This window comes from Triticum dicoccoides, chromosome 2B (genome assembly GCF_002162155.2).
Source record: "Triticum dicoccoides isolate Atlit2015 ecotype Zavitan chromosome 2B, WEW_v2.0, whole genome shotgun sequence".
Lineage (NCBI taxonomy): Eukaryota > Viridiplantae > Streptophyta > Magnoliopsida > Poales > Poaceae > Triticum > Triticum dicoccoides.
In genome coordinates, this window is record NC_041383.1 from 591,200,512 (window position 1) to 591,217,943 (window position 17,432).

The following is a 17,432-nucleotide window of genomic DNA, read 5'->3' on the forward strand; positions in this document are numbered from 1 at the left end:
TTGGTTTTGACCACTATGTCATCCATATAAGCTTCCATATTTCTATGGACTTGGGGTTCAAAACCAATCTGGACCGCCCTTGCAAACGTCGAACCAGCACTCTTCAACCCGAAAGGCATCCGCATGAAACAATACGTACCACATGGGGTGATGAATGCCGTTTTCTCTTCGTCTTCTCTCGTCATGAAGATCTGGTGGTAGTCGGAGTAGGCGTCGAGGAATGACACCAGATCAAACCCAGCCATGGAGTCCACAATCTGGTCGATGCGCGGCAACGGGAAGGGGTCTTTAGGGCAAGCCTTATTGATATCTGTGTAATCAATACATAGTCTCCACTTCCCATTTGCCTTGCGCACCACGACCGGATTGGCCAACCACGTTGGATGGAGCACTCCTCTTACCAAACCCGCTGCTTCCAGTTTCCTGATGTCTTCAGTAATGAACTCTTGTCGTTCCAAAGCTTGCTTTTTGGGCTTCTGCTTGACGGGCCGCGCGTGAGGGTAGACAGCAAGGTGGTGCTCAATCACCTCCCTGGGAACATCGGGGATGTCGGAAGCTTGCCATGCAAACACATCGACATTCGCCCGCAGGAAGGTGACGAGCGCGTCTTCCTATTTGTCATCAAGGGTGGAGCTTATGGTAAAAGCTCCTCCCGTGCCGTCCTCATTGACAGAGACCTTCTTGGTTCCCGGCGGTATGACCCTGGGCTTCTTGTTCCCGCCGGTGGAGCTCTCCGGCACGTCCATGACGGCAGCGCTACACTCTGAAGAGGTGCACTTGCCGGAGTGGGTGTCCGAGGTCTCACTGGTCTTCTTCTTCCTCTTCCCTCCCGGGGTCCCAGCGGCGGGAGCAAGTGCCCTAGCGGCGGCAGCTGCTGCAACTGCTTGCTGGTATAGTTGGCCAGCTCAAACCAGCGCATCTTTCTTGTCGGAGGGGATGGTGATGATCATCATAGGTCCTGGCATCTTCAGGGTGTTGTAGACGTAGTGTGACGCCGCCATGAACTTGGCCAGCGCTGGGCGGCCAAGGATCCCGTTGTAGGGCAAGGGGATCTTGGCAACATCAAACACGATCCTCTCCGTCCTGAAGTTCAGGTTGCTTCCAAAAGTCACGAGCAGCGTGACCATTCCCTTTGGTTGGCTTCTTCCCGGGTTGACCCCCTGAAACGTGCCTGTCTCTTCGAGGTCTCCATCAGGAATCTGCAGTTTCTCGATCACGGCAGGCGAGATCAATTTCAGACCGGCCCCGCCATCGACTAGCATCTTCGTCACCTTGAGGTTATGTATTGTTGGTGAAACCAACAATGGCAAGCACCCCGACCGCAGTAGTGCGATCAGGGTGGTCCTCAGTGTCGAAAATAATAGGTGTGCTGGACCACTTCAGCGGCCTTTGGGCATCAAACGATGGCTCTGCCGCTATAATCTCTCGCGCCCACTGTTTGAGCCAGCGGTGATAAGTGTGCAGTGAGGCGCCGCCGTCGATGCACATGGCCTCTGTAGCTTTCTGAAACTCTTGGTCGCCGGTCTCGTCGTCCTCTTTGTGATCGTCGTCTTCTGGCTTTCTGTCACGGCCCCGGGCGGGCCTCTCCTGTTGCTTATCCTTGCCGCGACGGCCCGCCTGGCCGTCACGGTTCTTGTCGGACCCCTCAGCACCGTCTGGGCCTTTCTCCTTGTCCCGCCTCTCATACTCAGCCCTCTGCTTCTCAGCGAGGAGCTCAACCTGTCGACAGTCCTGGAGAGCATGGCCCTTGGTGCGATGGATCTTGCAGTATCGCTTGTCGGAGTTTCCCGGCTTCTCGGCAGCCACCAAGGCCTGGCAGGCGACACACCCGGCAACCTCCTTGCCTGGGTCATCTGCCTTGGTTTTCTTGGTGGAGCCGGCGTCTTCGGATCCCTCGACGGCAAGCACGGCTTTTCCTTTGCGCTTCCTATTGCGGCGCCGGCCTTTCTTCGCCGGGGCGGCAGTATCCTCATCTGAGGAGTCGGTTTCCACGCCGGCATCTTCGCCGGGGTACTTCCTTCCCTCTTCGGCTCGGGCACATTTGTCAGCAAGAACATAGAGTTCTGCTACATCTCTCACCTTGTTCATTGCCAGCTCTTCGCGCATCTTGCGGTTACGCACGTTCTGGTGGAACGCGCTAATGATGGCGGCAGGGTGAACATCAGGGATATTCTACTTTACCCGGCTGAACCTCTGAATATACTTGCGGAGACTCTCGCCTCCCTTCTGGGGAATGATGTGCATGTCGCTTGCTTGGCCATGGTCTTGGTGGCCTCCAGTAAAGGCGCCCACGAACTCATGGCACAAATCCGACCAGGAGGAAATAGAGTCTACCGACAAGTGCATCAACCATGACATGGCGTTGGGTTTAAGATCCAACGGAAAGTAATCGCAAGCACCTTATCGTCGCGGGCTCCGGCAGCTTGCATCGCGATGGTGTAGACGCTAAGGAACTCGGACAGATGGGTCTTGCCACTGTACTTTTAGCCCACGTCGGGTTTGAAGGTGCGTTGAGTGGGCCACTGGAACTGCCGCAGCTCAGGGGTAAAAGCCAGACAGCCTACCTGGTAAGGTAGGCCTCCAGGGCTCCCCGGTGCTAGGTGGCTCACAGCCGGCCCTACTCGCATGTCTGATTGGTGGCGCGCTCCGCGCTGGCACTCGATAGTGGTTCAAGCGTCTTCATGTTCTCGTTCCTGAAGAACTTGGCGCTGGTCAAAGTGGGCCCACGGGTCGGACGATGCTACGGAGATCTCGTCGCCCGTGACATCGCGACGGGCTGGCATCCGCGGTAACGGGCGTGGAGGAGGCGAGTGCACCGTGGTCGCGGTGCCGCCAGCTCTCCTGCCACTGGTGCGTGGGACTCCGTCGGAGCGTCGACCCGGGGACTCCGTCGGACTCGGTTCGTCTTTGTTGGCCATCGCAACAAGGCTTTGGACAGTGGCTCTCCATTCATCGAGTTTCCCTATAGTGGGAGGGAAATCGAGGAGCAACTGCGCGCGCGCCAGGGCTTCTGCTGGCGTTGGTGGCAGCGAAACCTGCACGGATCGCGACGCGCTTCGACTTCTGACCATGTCACAAGGAGTTCCATCACGACCCCGCGTTTGCACGCCATCTTCACCAGCGCCTCAGCGGGCGGGCATGTCTTCTAAATCCCGGGAACGGCGCTCGGGGCTCTTTCCGCGGCGATGCCCGGGGTCCCCGGCGTGATTATGTCGTTCGTCGCGCGTCGCTTGAGAGGAGCGCGCCGTCGGTGTCAGCGTGGGAGTCTTGGAAGCCCTCGCGTCACCTTCGGGCGGGGTGGCAGCGATCCTGGAAGACCCCGCGCCACCCGCCGAGGGCCTGGCTCCATCTTTGGATTTGGCGGCGTGCGGCCCGTTACCAGGCGCACGAACATCGCCGCCTCCCAAACTTCGGCTGCTGGGATGGTGTTGGTGTTAGCGAACGGGGCCCCGGGTCCTTTCCGCGACCGGTCCGCTACTCGCCCACGTCGGGACGGAATGTCCGGCTCCCAACGGGCCAACCGCCACCGTCAGCAACTTCTTGGGCGCCATGACGATGAAGAAGCGACGAACTAACTGCTAGAGCCGATTCTCACAACTGCGCCCCCTACCTGGCGCGCCAAAGATGTCGGTGCGAGGATGACACCTATGGGATCACGAGAATCCCTACTACGGTTGCGGGGCGCAGGGTTGTGAGAAGGGCGGATCAAACAGATAGCACACGGGATCTTTATCCAGGTTCGGGCCGCGAGGATGCGTAAAACCCTACTCCTGCCTTGATGATTTTCTTATCTGTGTTCTTGAGCTAGTAATGGGGCGTGAGGAGCTCCAAAAAGCCGAATCCCCCTCCTGGTCGCCTTGGGCCTCGTTTTATAGGGAAAAGGGGTTGCCACAGTGGCACACAGGAGGTGGAAAGGGCACAGTGATACGAGTTTATCCCTCGCATTACATGACAAGGGGCATTTAATGCGTCGTGCTTAGGTGTCCTTGCTTTATCCGGGGCGGGGAAGAGCCTAGTCTTGTCCGTCGCCAATCCCTTTCACGTCGACACGCGCCCTGGCCAGCGCTGCCCGTGGCGCCATGTAGGCAGGCAGGTAGCTGAGGTGGCGCAACGGTGGGTCTCCACGAAGATTCGCTTGCCGCCACGTAGGTGCCTTCCGAACTGGTTTGGTCGGCGGCTACATGCGAACGGTGGTAGAGGTTGGAATTGGCGTGGGCCTGATGGTGGCCCTACGGGTGTCCTTGGCAAGGGCCTCACCGTAGCCCCGGCAAGGGTCTTGCCGTGGCGCCCGCTGTTATCCCCGGCAAGGCTCTTGCCAGGGGCCTTGTGGTCCCCCTTGGCTGGGATCCCGCCAAGGGTCGTCATCTTCTATAGTGTGTATCTGATCTTGAATGTCTTCACAAAGATCTGCATGCCACCACGGGGATGTCTCCCGAATACTTGCCCCACGGGGGCAGTGAACTCAAGGGTGATTCGCTCCATAGGTGTGGGGCGAGCTGCCACAGCAAGGGTCTTGCCAGATTTGCTAAAACCGCCCCCGACAAGGATCTTGCCGGGGGAGTCTGCTTCGTCCGCTTCACTCTTTGTGGTCTTGGTCTTGGTGTCGTTCTGCTTCTTTCGAGCTTCGGCCTTACCTTGGCTCACCTCCCTTGGCTTGCTTGGTGCGGTGGCGTCCGTGGCTCGGACTGCCCGTGCATAGTTATAGGGGTACAAAAAGTGTACCCCTCTTTTTGTACACCGACATAAACTCAAACAATATGATTAAACCACATCATTTTATGATTAATGGCAACAATAAAATATGTGCCTCGCTACCCCTTCTGTCATGAGGTGAGGACACCGCAAGATTGAACCCATCACAAAGCACCTGTCGCACTAAAGATAAAACAATCAAGTTGGCCAAACCAAACAGATAGATCAGAGAGGAATACAAAGCTATAACAATCATGCATAATAAAGTTCAGCAAAGACGCCATTACTTTCAATGAATATTCCAACTCATAAACTCGCAATACAACGGATCCCAATAAAGACAACTCAAAAGAATTACATCGAGTAGAACTCCATGGAGATCATGGATAACATTGTATTGAATATCAAAGAGAGAAGAAGACATCTAGCTACTCTCAATGGACTCGTAGTCTTTGGTGAACTACTCACGCATCATCGGAAGGTAGCAAGGATGATGTAGAAGCCCTTCGTGATTGATTCACCCTCTGGCGGATTATTAGAAAAGGCCTCTAGATGGGATCGCGATAGAACATAAGCTTGTGGCGGTGGAAAAAGTGTTTCGGGTCGCTCTCTGTTGGTTTGAGGATTTATGGGAATTTATAGCACTAGAATTAGGTCAAATGGAGATGTGTGGGACCCACGAGCTCAGGAGGCGCGCCCCCCTAGGGCGCGTTGTGTGAGCTCGTCGCTCTCCCATAGATATTTTGGCCTCCTCCCCAACGTTCTAGGGTCCCTTCTGGTCCAGAAAAAATCAGTGTAAAGTTCCATCATGTTTGGACTCGTTTGGTACATATTTTCTGAAAAGCCAAACACAAGCAAAAAAATAGCAACTTGCACTGGCATTGAGTTAATACGTTAATCCCCAAAAATTATATAAAATGGAATAATAAGGCATATAATCATCCAAGATTGATAATATAATAGCATGAAACAATAAAAAATTTATAGATATGTTGGAGAGACACGAGATTTCACCAAGGTTTAGGATCTCTGAGAAGATAAAACCCTACGCCCCGCTTGTGTTGTATTGATTTCGAGCGGAGTACAAATTATAGGTTTATCTACCATGAGAACGATGATATCTTCACAAGATTTCACCAAGATTGATATGTAGTAGCCTTGGCATGGTGGTAAAAGAGACACGAGATTTCACCAAGGTTTAGAATCTTCGAGAAGACAAAACCCTACGCCTTGCTTGTGTTGTATTGATTTCAAGCGGAGTACAAATTATAGCTTGATCTACCATGAGATCGATGATATCATCTATGAGCCCTACCCCCTGGTTTATATAGATACTGGTGGTCCAGGGTTACAGCAAGGTCGGTTACACATAAGTATTTGTGTTGTAGATGACATCTAAGTCTTGAAGTATGCGCTGAGTCCTCAGAAATATTCCTTCCATGCGCCATGAGCAATTTTACATGGCCCATTGGTGAACTGACATGGGCTTCTTGGCTCTTCCCACCTTGCCGGGAGATGATGTGACGAGTGACCCTTAATTTGGGACACCATTGATCCATCTCTAACGCATCTATAATTTTTGACTATTTCATGCTATTATCATACCACTTTTACATAGTTTTGGCAACAACTTATATTGTTCAATTTAGACTAACTTATTAACCCACCGCCAAAGGCCAATTACCATTTTCTATTGTTTTGGAGGCTTTTAGGTGAAAAATCTGTCGGCATTCTGGGAACGGGGGTCCCCAGACTTGCCTGCATGCGGCCTGCGGCGTGGCTCAAGTAGGCCCAGTACGACCCGTCTTCATCAACCCAAACCCAAGACCCTCGCGAGGGTCCAAGCCTCGCGGGGTGGACGATGCAAGGCTTCCGCATGGGCGGCCTCACCAGGCAGGCTCACAAGGAGGCGGAGAGATCAAGGCAGGGGCACCTCGTGAGGTGCTCATGACGCAAGCCATGACGATCAAGACCAGGCGGGCGCCAGCCTGTGCAGTGTCCTCGTTTCCTTTTTGGTGCAAAGGGGGCAAGCACAGGCGCGGAGTACCGAGGCATCAAGCAAAGGTTACCATTTCGGTGCAACGAGACCAAGACCAGCAGAGCGGCAGGATGGAGGTTACCGTGGAGCCCAAGATGGCGTCATCGCCAGTGCCTTTGGCAGCCGAAGACCAACTTTAGTCAGGATAACTTGTACTAGATGTTCCCCTTCAAAATGGCCGTTGTTGGCTCCCTTCCTGCTCAATATTTGGGGAGAGGACCAGGGCCTCTATATATAGAGATAGCCACCACAGTAGAGAGGGCATCGAGTTCTCATCTGATCCAGAGGCGATCAAACCCACCTAAGTGGAACACCACACCAGCCCAAGAACACCTCTCGTGAGGCTGTTCTTCCCCTGTACTGTTGATCATCAGCCCCTAAGGCAACCCACCACACCACAAACTAGAGTAGGGTATTACACCACAACGGTGGCCCGAACTAGTATGTAGCTTAGATTCACAGCGAGGCGTTGGGACATTGATCGGTAGTGGAAAGATCTTCGCGCGCACCCCAGAGTTCGAACCTTAAGGGTTTTGCCGGAAACCTTTATCCGACATTTGGCATGCCATGTAGGGGTGCGCCGGAGCTCTCCCTTCCGTCGACGCGCTCTCCATCAACACTGCGCTTTTCTCCAATGGCCGACGGCGCACCGCTCGCTCTGGCGACCGACGCCAGCACTGGGGCCAGGGGGCTCCGAGCCTTGGCCCCCGCCTTGCGGCAGGTGCAGTGGCCGCGCAAGTTCAAGCCAGAGATGTCGCCGCATTATGACGGTGCGGCGGATCTGCTGGCTTTCCTGCTGGCGTATGAGGAGGCCGTCCTCAAGGCCGGGGGCGACGACAGGGTCATGGCAAACTGGTTTCCCATGGCTCTCATCGGTGTTCCACGCATGTGGCTGCTCCACCTGCCAACAGCTTCTGTGGCCTCCTAGGAGGAGCTGCACGACCTCTTCCTCGCCCATTACGCTGTGCTGGCGCCCCCGGTCGTTGCAGCTCTCTTGGGCGGCTCAAAGGCGCCACCCTCGGGCTGCCGCGTCAAGCCATTCGTCTGCCAGATCTACGCCGCCCTTACGCGACACGAGGCTCCTCTCGGTTGGGCGGCGCCCAAGTTCGACTTGACCTTCAGCTCCGACGACCACCCCATCAACACTGCCTGCTCGGGTGCGCTCCCGATGCTTTGCACGCCCACCATGTACCAAGTGGCCGTCACCAGGACCCTCATCGATGTCGGTGACGGCCTCAACGTGCTCTCGGTGGAGGCCTTCAGCCTCCTCCACGTGCAGATGGAACGACTTCGGCCCAGCAAGCCCTTCTCGGGCGTCGGAGGCAGTTCAACCGGCTCCCAGGGGCAGATCCGCCTCCTGGTGACCTTCGGCACCCACGACAACTTCCACACGGAGTTGGTCAACTTCGACATCGCCCGCATCGGTCTCCCGTACAACACCATCCTCGCCTATCCTACTTTGGTCCAGTTCATGGCAGCAACTCACCCGGCCTACAACCTCATGAAGATGCCTGGGAGCAGCGGCGTCCTCACTGTAGCTGGAGATATGAAAGATGCTCTGCAAGCGCTCAAGCTCGCCTTCAAAACAGCCGCAGCGGCGCAGCCCACCAGCGTCGACACCCCCAAGGCCAAGGGGGCTGCGCCAACCAAGAAGAAGCAGCTTTCACCCAGAACAAGGCGGAGACTAAGAAGGTACCAGTTCATGAGGACGGATCCTCCGGCGCCACCTTCACCATAGGCGCCAATCTCGACCCCGACCAGGAGGAGGCTCTAGTGAAATTCCTGCGCATGAACAAGGAGGTGTTCGCGTGGGAACCTAAGCAGCTAGCAGGGGTCCCAAGGCAGGTGATCGAGCACCACCTGAACGTGTGCCGCAATGTGCGCCCCGTGAAGCAGAAAGCAAGGCGGTAGTCCACCGAGAAGCAGGCCTTCATCGTCCAAGAAACCTGCAAGCTGGAAGCTGCCGGTGTCATTCGCGAGGACCGCTACCCTGAATGGCCTGCAAACCCAGTTATTGTGCCGAAGAAGGGAGGAAAGGAGTGCATGTGCATCGACTTCACCAACCTCAACAAGGCCTGCCCTCAGGATCCGTTCTCGTTCCCCCGCATCGACAAAATTGTCGACTCCACCGCTGAGTGCGATCTGTTGTGCTTCCTGGATGCCTTCTCGGGCTACCACCAAATCAAGATGGCGATAGAAGACATGGAGAAGACGGCCTTCCTGACCCCGTGCGGAGTGTACTGCTACACTTGCATGCCATTCGGGTTGCGTCCTTCAGCGACTGATGCATATCGCCTTGGGCCGGCAGCTCGGGAGAAACGCTGAGGCCTACATCGACGACATCGTGGTGAAGTCTCGCGAGGCGAAGACCCTGATACAGGACCTGGAAGAAACCTTCGTGAGCCAAAGTGGACCTGCGACTCAACCCGGAGAAGTGCTTATTTGGTGTCCCCTCTGGCAATCTTCTGGGCTTCCTCGTGTCACACAGGGGATCGAGGCCAACCCGGAGAAGATCAAGGCAATCGAAGACATGAGTCCACCACAAACCCTCAGGGAAATGCAGAAGCTCGCCGGGCGCGTAACTTCGTTAGGGTGCTTCATCTCCAAGCTGGGGGAGCGAGCCCTGCCCTTCTTCAAGTTGATGAAGAAGAAGGGCCCGTTCGAGTGGACACCAGAGGCCGACGAAGCATTTCAAGATTTCAAGAAGTACCTAACCAGCCATCCGGTGATGGTGGCGCCACGCCCCCAATAGCCCCTGGTGCTCTACCTCTCTGCCCACACCCTACTCAGCCAGCGCTGCATTGGTGGCGGTTCGGGAGGAGTGCCAGGCCAAGGATGCGTCGCGACTGACCGCGGCCCCGACCGCGGCAGCGCAAGCCCAGGAAGGCCTCGCAAAGGCCACGACCTCGGCATATGAAGACCAGCCTCGGTAGGAAGACGCCCCCGGGGCTGAGGGGACATCACTAAGCAGCCAGGAGCCGGGGGCTCCAATGTCTCAGGAAGTGCTCAACTCTCCGGAGGGTGCGGGCTCTGTCGGCGCGCCCACCCTCGTCGAGCATCCTGTGTATTTTGTCAGCACGGTGCTGTGGGATGCAACGGCGCCGTACTCCATGCCCCAGAAGCTCTTGCTCACGCTGTTGGTGGCCTCGCGCAAGCTGCGGCAGTACTTCCAAGGTCACCCCATCAAGGTCGTCTCAGCCTACCCATTGGAGAGGGTGCTCAGGAGTCCCAACTCTGCTGGAAGGGTCGCTGAATGGAACATTGAGCTACAAGCGTTTCAATTGGAATTCAGCACGACCAGAGTCGTGAAAGGAGCCGCACTTGCAAATTTTGTGGCAGGATGGACAGAGGCGCCAGGGCTCGAGGCAGGCAAAGATCGGTCGCTTTCCCCAGGAAGCGAGGCACCGGACGGCTGGGTTATGCACTTTGATGGGGCATTCTCGCGGCATGGCGAGGGGGCTGGTGCAGTGCTTATATCCCCCACTCAAGACAAGCTTTATTACGCCGTACAACTCTATTTCCATTAGGGAGAGAAGGTTTCCAACAACATAGCAGAATACGAGGGTCTCATAGCAGGCTTAAAGGCCGCGGCCGCGCTGGGGGTGAAGCGCCTCATCATCTAGGGAGACTCATAGATCCTCGTCAACTTCTCCAACAAAGTGTACGAGCCCAAGGACGAGCATATGGAGGCGTATCTTGCAGTGGTGCGCAAGATGGAAAAGCAGCTTTTGGGGCTGGAGCTGCAGCATGTGCTCTGCGGCACCAACCAAGAGGCTGATGACATCGCCAAGAGGGCATCAAGGCGGCTGTCTCAAGAGCCTGGCGTTTTTGAGGAACGACTCTTCAAGCCCTCAGCGGCACCGTCGCTATCAAGCACAGCGCAACCTCAAGAGGAACTCCCTCAATCCCCTGCTTCAGGAGCTTTGGCCTACGGCCCGATCTCAGGAGCACGCCTGCTCCTGGCACTGGAGCCTCAGGAGGGATGCTGGACGATGGAGCTCAAGGATTACCTGATGTAAGGGACTCTACCAGAGAAAGAAGAGGACGCAGAACGCGTGGCCCGGTAGGCCATGGCCTACTGCATCCGAGGTGGAGAGCTCTACCAGAAGCGGCCGAACGATGTTTCCCTGTGTTGCATCTCCAGGGAACAGGGAAAGGAGTTGCTGGCAGACATCCACGGCAGAGACTGTGGGCACCACTCGTCATCACAGACTCTCGTCGGCAAGGCATTTCGCAGCGGGTTTTACTGGCCTATGGCGCTCAATGACGTGATCGAGCTGGTGAAGGCTTGTGAAGCCTGTCAATTCCACGCCAAGCAGATCCATCAGCCGGCGCAGGGCCTGCAGACCATCCCACTCTCGTGGCCATTCGCAGTCTGGGGGCTGGATATCTTGGGCCCGTTTCCTCGGGCGCCAGGGGGCTATTGCTACCTCTACGTCGTCATTGACATCAAGTGGGCGGAGGTGGAGGCAGTCCGCACCATCTCGGCTGGCTCTGCAGTCAAATCATCAAGGGCCTCGTGAGTCGGTTCGGGGTGCCTAATTGCATCATCACCGACAACGATTCACATTTCACTAGCAATCTCTTCAAAACATACTGTGCTAACGTTGGAACGTAGATATGCTACGCTTCGGTGGCACACCCTCGGAGCAACGGCCAGGCAGAATGCGCCAACACAGAGGTCCTGAAGGGCCTCAAAACTAGGACCTTCAAGAAGAAGCTGGAGGCCTGCGGCAGGGGCTGGTACGACGAGCTCCAGTCTGTGTTATGGTCCATCTGCACTACCGCCACCAAGTCGACCGGCGAGACCCCGTTCTTCCTCGTCTACGGAGCAGAGGCGGTCCTCCCTCACGAGGTCAGGCGTCGCTCCGCGCGGGTCCTGGTGTTTGATGTAGCGCAGCAGGACGCCATGCGGGGGATGGACCTTGTGCTGGGGGAGGAACACCGTTGGGAGGCTGCGCTACGAGCAGCAAGATACCAGCAGGCGCTATGACGGTACCACTGCCGCAACATCTGCCCTAGGACTCTTGAGGTAGGTGACCTCGTGCTCAGGCGGGTGCTCTCCAGGGAAGGGCTGCACAAGCTCTCGCCCATGTGGGAGGGCCCGTTCAAGGTTGTTCATGTTTCCAGACCTGGCGCCGCGCGCTTGGAGACCTAGGAGGGGGTGCCCATCCCGAACGCGTGGAATATTCAGCACCTCCGGAGGTTCTACCCTTGAAGTAAGGCCCCGTGCCTGTAAAGAAGGCCCGGCGCCTGTGAAGTAAGGCCCAGAGCCTGTAAAGAAGGCCCGGCGCCTGTGAAGTAAGGCCCAGAGCCTGTAAAGAAGGCCCGATGCCTATGAAGAAGGGCCCAGTGCCTATGAAGAAGGCCCGGTGCCTGTGAAGCTCGCCTCCCCAAGAAAGGCCTGGTGCCCATGAAGAATGCCCAATGCCTGTGAAGCTCGCAGCCCATGACACTCTCACGTAATAATGAGTTGGGGTTGTACACGCCCCGGAGTCTCTGGAGTGCCGCTCTTCGGCCTCGGGGGCTCCCGCCCACGCCCAGTGGCAGCACTTAGCTCCGCGCTGGTGAGAAGACATCAACGACTAGACTAGGTGCCGGACGCAGCTTTTCATTTGCTTTCCGCAGTTGGCTTGTTCTCCCTCATTTGAACTTTTATTGGAGTTGCTTCTAGTGTTGTATGTCGTCCCCCGCCACTATTCTCTGTCTCTGGCTTTCGCCCGGCCTGTTCTCCTTCTCGCTAGCCTCGCGAGGGGGCTACACGGGCGCCCTCATGAGCCCTTTCTCCCTTGATTTCATGAGGCTCCCTCACTCAAGTTCGCAGCAGGAGCCACCCTCCCAGTCCATGACCCACGGGCATCAAGACACGGAACGCGGGACCTAGCCCAATCATCCATGCGACAAAGGTTCGAAAGCTACTCTCCCAACTGATTTTGCAGACCCTAACGCGCCCGGCGGGGCCTCAAGCAAGTTCCTCGCGAGGCGGAAACCGCTGCAAACCCCCTAAGCTAAGTTGTTCCTACGCGCAACCACGTAGCCGCAACACCTCAACACAGCACGGGAATAATAGAACTAGCATGATAATTAAGGGCAATAGTCTTGCACGCCCCCACGGGGCTCCATACTTATATCTCTCTCTCAATGCAGGAAAAGGAGGTAAGCAAAATAAACGCGGTATGCCCCGCGACGGCTCGCGAGGAGGTATCCGCACCGCCCTCCCGAGCTCAATCAGACTCCTCCTCATGCTTCACCGGGGCGCGGCGACGGGATGACCCGCTACCACCCTCGGAGCGGAAGCGGCTGCGCGGTGGCTGGTTGCGGCCACCGCTGGAGGAGCTGTCACCAGAGCAGGAGCCGATGAAGCTTGGCGAGCTGCAGGCACCGCCAGGGGCGGGCTCGCCTTCATCCTCGTCACGACTGTCGCTAAGGCCTAGCACCCGGTCGCCATCAACATCTTCAGGGCAGCACCCGACACGGCGGCCTTCTTCTCCGAACACCCTCACATAGAGGGTGGCATCGGCGTCAAACTTGAAGTGCAGGGTGCACCGCCGGCACAGGCCACGCGCACGGGTGAACGTCTGCCAGCCACGAGCCAAGGCCACACTCCCGGCGATGGAGATCTCCACCATGACCCAGGAAGCCCTGCTACAGCAACCATCCGCCTGCAGCCAGAGCCCGCTAGGGCCGATGGCTGGCAGTTCGCCGGCGAAGATGCGGGGGAGCTGGAGCCAGTTGCCAGCCGGATCTGCCGACCACATGACAAACTCCGGAAGCACTTCTGCCGAGTGAAAGCGTGGCCGGGGAGGCCGCACGGCCATGACGCGTCTTCCCCCGCCCACTGCAGGAGTCGCGGGGTGCTTGTGGGGATGACCTCGGCCACGCTTGGGTGGTGGGGAGCCAGGCCCTTCCTAGCGAGCTTTCACCTTTTCCGCGGCCGAGGGCCTCTTCGTCGACGCCATAGGACACGGCAGGCAACTGGAGCAAGGAGGAAGAAGAAGCAAGCGGGGGAAGGGGGATTGCCGCGGGTGCCTGCGCCCCCTCCGCATTTATAACCCAAGGGGGGCCGTCCGTCGGCCTCCACGATCGCAGGTAATCATAACTCTTTTTACATGCAGCAGGGACTCGTCAAATCGGGCAGTTGACGAGGCAGCATGGGGAAGCAGAGACGCCCACGTCCAATCAACCACCATGCCGCGACCAAGGCCACAGGCTGTTGGGGCCCGCGGCGCTCCGCATTTGCCCTTTAGCTTCGCTGCTAAGCCAAGTCCGAGCGCGCCTTGGGCCCGGGGGCTACTGTCGGCATTCTGGGAATGGGGGTCCCCAGACTTGCCTGCCTGTGGCCTACAGCGTGGCTCAAGTAGTGGCCCAGTACGGCCCATCTTCATCAATCCAAACCCAAGACCCTCGCGAGTGGACAAGCCTCGCGGGGCGGACGCCACAAGGCTTCCTCAAGGGCGGCCTCACCAGGCAGGCTCGCGAGGAGGCGGAGAGATCAAGGCAGGGGCACCTCGTGAGGTGCTCATGACGCAAGCCATGACGATCAAGACCAGGCCGGTGCCAGGCCGGTGCTAGCCTGCGCAGTGTCCTTGTTTCCTCTTTGGTGCAAAGGGGGCAAGCGTAGGCGTGGAGTACCGAGGCATCAAGCAAAGATTACCATTTCGGTGCAACGAGACCAAGACGAGCAGAGCAGCGGGATGGAGGTCACTGTGGAGCCCAAGACAGCATCATTGCCAGTGCCTTTGGCAGCCGAAGACCAACTTTAGTCAGGATAACTTGTACTAGATGTTCCCCTTCAAAATGGCCGTTGTTGGCTCCCTTCCTGCTCAATATTTGGGGAGAGGACCAGGGCCTCTATATATAGAGATAGCCACCACACTAGAGAGGGCATCGAGTTCTCATCTGATCCAGAGGCCATCAAACCCATGTAAGTGGAACACCACACCAGCCCAAGCACACCTCTCGCGAGGCTGTTCTTCCCCTGTACTGTTCATCATCAGCCCCTGAGGCAATCCACCACACCACAAACTAGAGTAGCGTATTACAGCACAACGGTGGCCCGAACTAGTATAAACCCTGTGTCCCTTGTGTTGTTCATCGTGTAGCTTAGATTCACAGCGAGGCGTTGGGACGTGGATCGGTAGGGGAAAGATCTTCGCGCACACCCCAGAGTTCGAACCTTAAGGGTTTTGCCAGAACCCTATATCCAACAAAATCAGGGAGCCGAAATGACCTGAATTTTTTTGGATTTGTTCTGGATATCTGAATTTTGGGCAAAAGAACCAATGCAAGGCAAACTCCACCTATGTTTTCTCAACATAGCCGGTCCCAAGCCCAGGTAAAGGAGGAGGGTTGTGATAGGCTTTGTGAGCTAATGTAAAAAATCAGCCACTCTTATGGAGATGAAACCCAAAAGATTTTCGTTGGGGTGTAACCCTCTCAGCGATGCACCACATCGGAACCCAGGTGTGGTGTAAGGGTCGGGCCATCACTCCCCGGTGGTGTGCCGTATCTTGATCTGGATACGGTGTCAAGTGAGCGAGGATCAGGTCATCACATCCTGAGGGGCACGCTACATCGATGCCTGAATGTAGTGGAAAATGAGCAAGGGTCTTCGCATTTGACTCGACACAGGGCCCCATACTTGTCTCTTTGATGCAAGAAAAGGAGGAAAACAAAATAAAAGCAGCGCGCGCCTTGCAACAACTCGCGAGGAGGGATCTATGACGTCGCCTCGAGCTTAATCAGACTCCGCCTCATGCTTAACCGCAGCGCGGCGGCGGGACGACCTGCTATCGCCCTCAAAGTGGGCGCGGCGGCGTGGTGGCTGATCGTGGACACGCTGGAGGAGCTGTCGCCGGAGGAGGAGGAGCCGCTGAAGCTCGATGAGCTGCGGGCGCCGCCGGGGGCAGGTTCGCCTTCGCCCTCGTCACGGCCGTTGCCAAGGCCGAGCACCTCGTTGCCATCATCGTCCTCAGGGCAGCACCCAGCATGGCGCCCGTCTTCTCCAAACACCCTCACGTAGAGGGTCGCATCGCCGTCATACGTGAAGTGAAGGGTGCACCGCCTTCCTAGGCCATGCGTGCGGGCAAATGTCTGCCAGCCCCGGGCCAGGGCCATGTTTCCAGCGATGGAGATCTCCACCGCGGCCCAGGAGGCCCTGCTGCAGCAGCCGTCCGCCTGCAACCAGAGCCTGCCAGGGCCAGCAGCCGGCAGTTCACCAGCGAAGAAGTGAGGGAGCTGGAGCCAGTTGCCGGCAGGGTTGTCCGACCACACAACAAACTCCAGCAGCACCTCCGTCGTGTGGAAGCGCAACCGGGGAGGCTGCGCAGCCACGACACACCTTCCCCCAGCAATCAGGCTGCCTCAACATGGGCGGCCACCACCACATGAAGGGCCACCACCGCGACCACGGGAAGCCATGACAAGGGTCGCGGGATGCTTGCGAGGACGACCGCGGCCGCGCTTGGGCGGAGGAGAGCCAGGCCCTTCCTGGCAAGCCTCCCCCTTCTCCGCGACCAAGAACCTCTTCACGGGCGCCATGGGATGCTGTGAGCAACAGGAGCGAGGAAGGAGACAAAGCAGGTAGAGCAAGAGGAGATGTGCAATGGGGGCTTTCGCCCCTCCCCATTTAAAGCCCAAGGGAGGACAACCGTCGACCTCCACGATCGCAGGTAATGATGACTCTTTTTGCATGCAGCAGGGACTCATCATATCGGGCAGCTGCCGAGGCGGCGTGGGGAAGCGGAGACGCCCACATCCAATCAATCGCCACGCGGCAACCAAGGCCGTAGGCTGTTGGGGCCCGCGGTGCTCCGCACTTGCCCTTTGGCTTTGTTGCTAAGCCAAGCCCGAGCGCGCCTTGGGTCCGGGGGCTACTGTCGGCGTTCTGGGAACGGGGGTCCCCAGACTTGCCTGCCTGCGACCTGCAGCGTGGCTCAACTGGTGGCCTAGTACAGCCCGTCTTCATCAACAAGCACTCAAGACCCTCGCGAGGGACCGAGCCTCGCGGGGTGGACGATGCAAGGTCTCCTCAGGGGCGGCCTCCCCAGGCATGCTCGCGAGGAGTCAGACATATCAAGGCGAGGGGTACCTCGTGAGGTGCTCATGACGAAAGCCATGACGATCAAAACCAGGCGGGTGCCAGCCTGCGCAGTGTCCTCATTTCCTCTTTGGTGCAAAGGAGGCAAGCACAGACACGGAGTACCGAGGCATCAGGCAACACTACAAAAAAAGACACATCCGTGACATTTTGGGCCGAACGAGTTTTTTTTCTGTCATACATATGACACTTCTATGACGATAATTGTGACAAAACCCGGTTTCATCATAGATGTGGTGGGCTCCTACTTCTATGACAAAAATTCATGACATAAAATGGGCTTTTCATCTTGGGCGGGCCGGACACGCAGCTGCATGACATTCTTTGGGCCGTCCATGACGGAAATAACCATGGTAGAAGCGAGGGGGAGGAAAATTTTGAGGAGTTGCTGGTTACGGTGGGAGGTCGGGGGCCGAGCGATGCGCGTTTCTCTCGTACACGTGCGAGGCGTTGGCTCTAACTGAACCCGAGCGACGCATTGTGCTCTAACTGAACCCGAGCGATTGCACTATAGGCTACGCATTACTAAACTCGAGCGATCGTTCTACAGGCTTCGCTACTGCTGCTAACAGAAGCCGATCGATTGGATGAACAGTGAGCGTT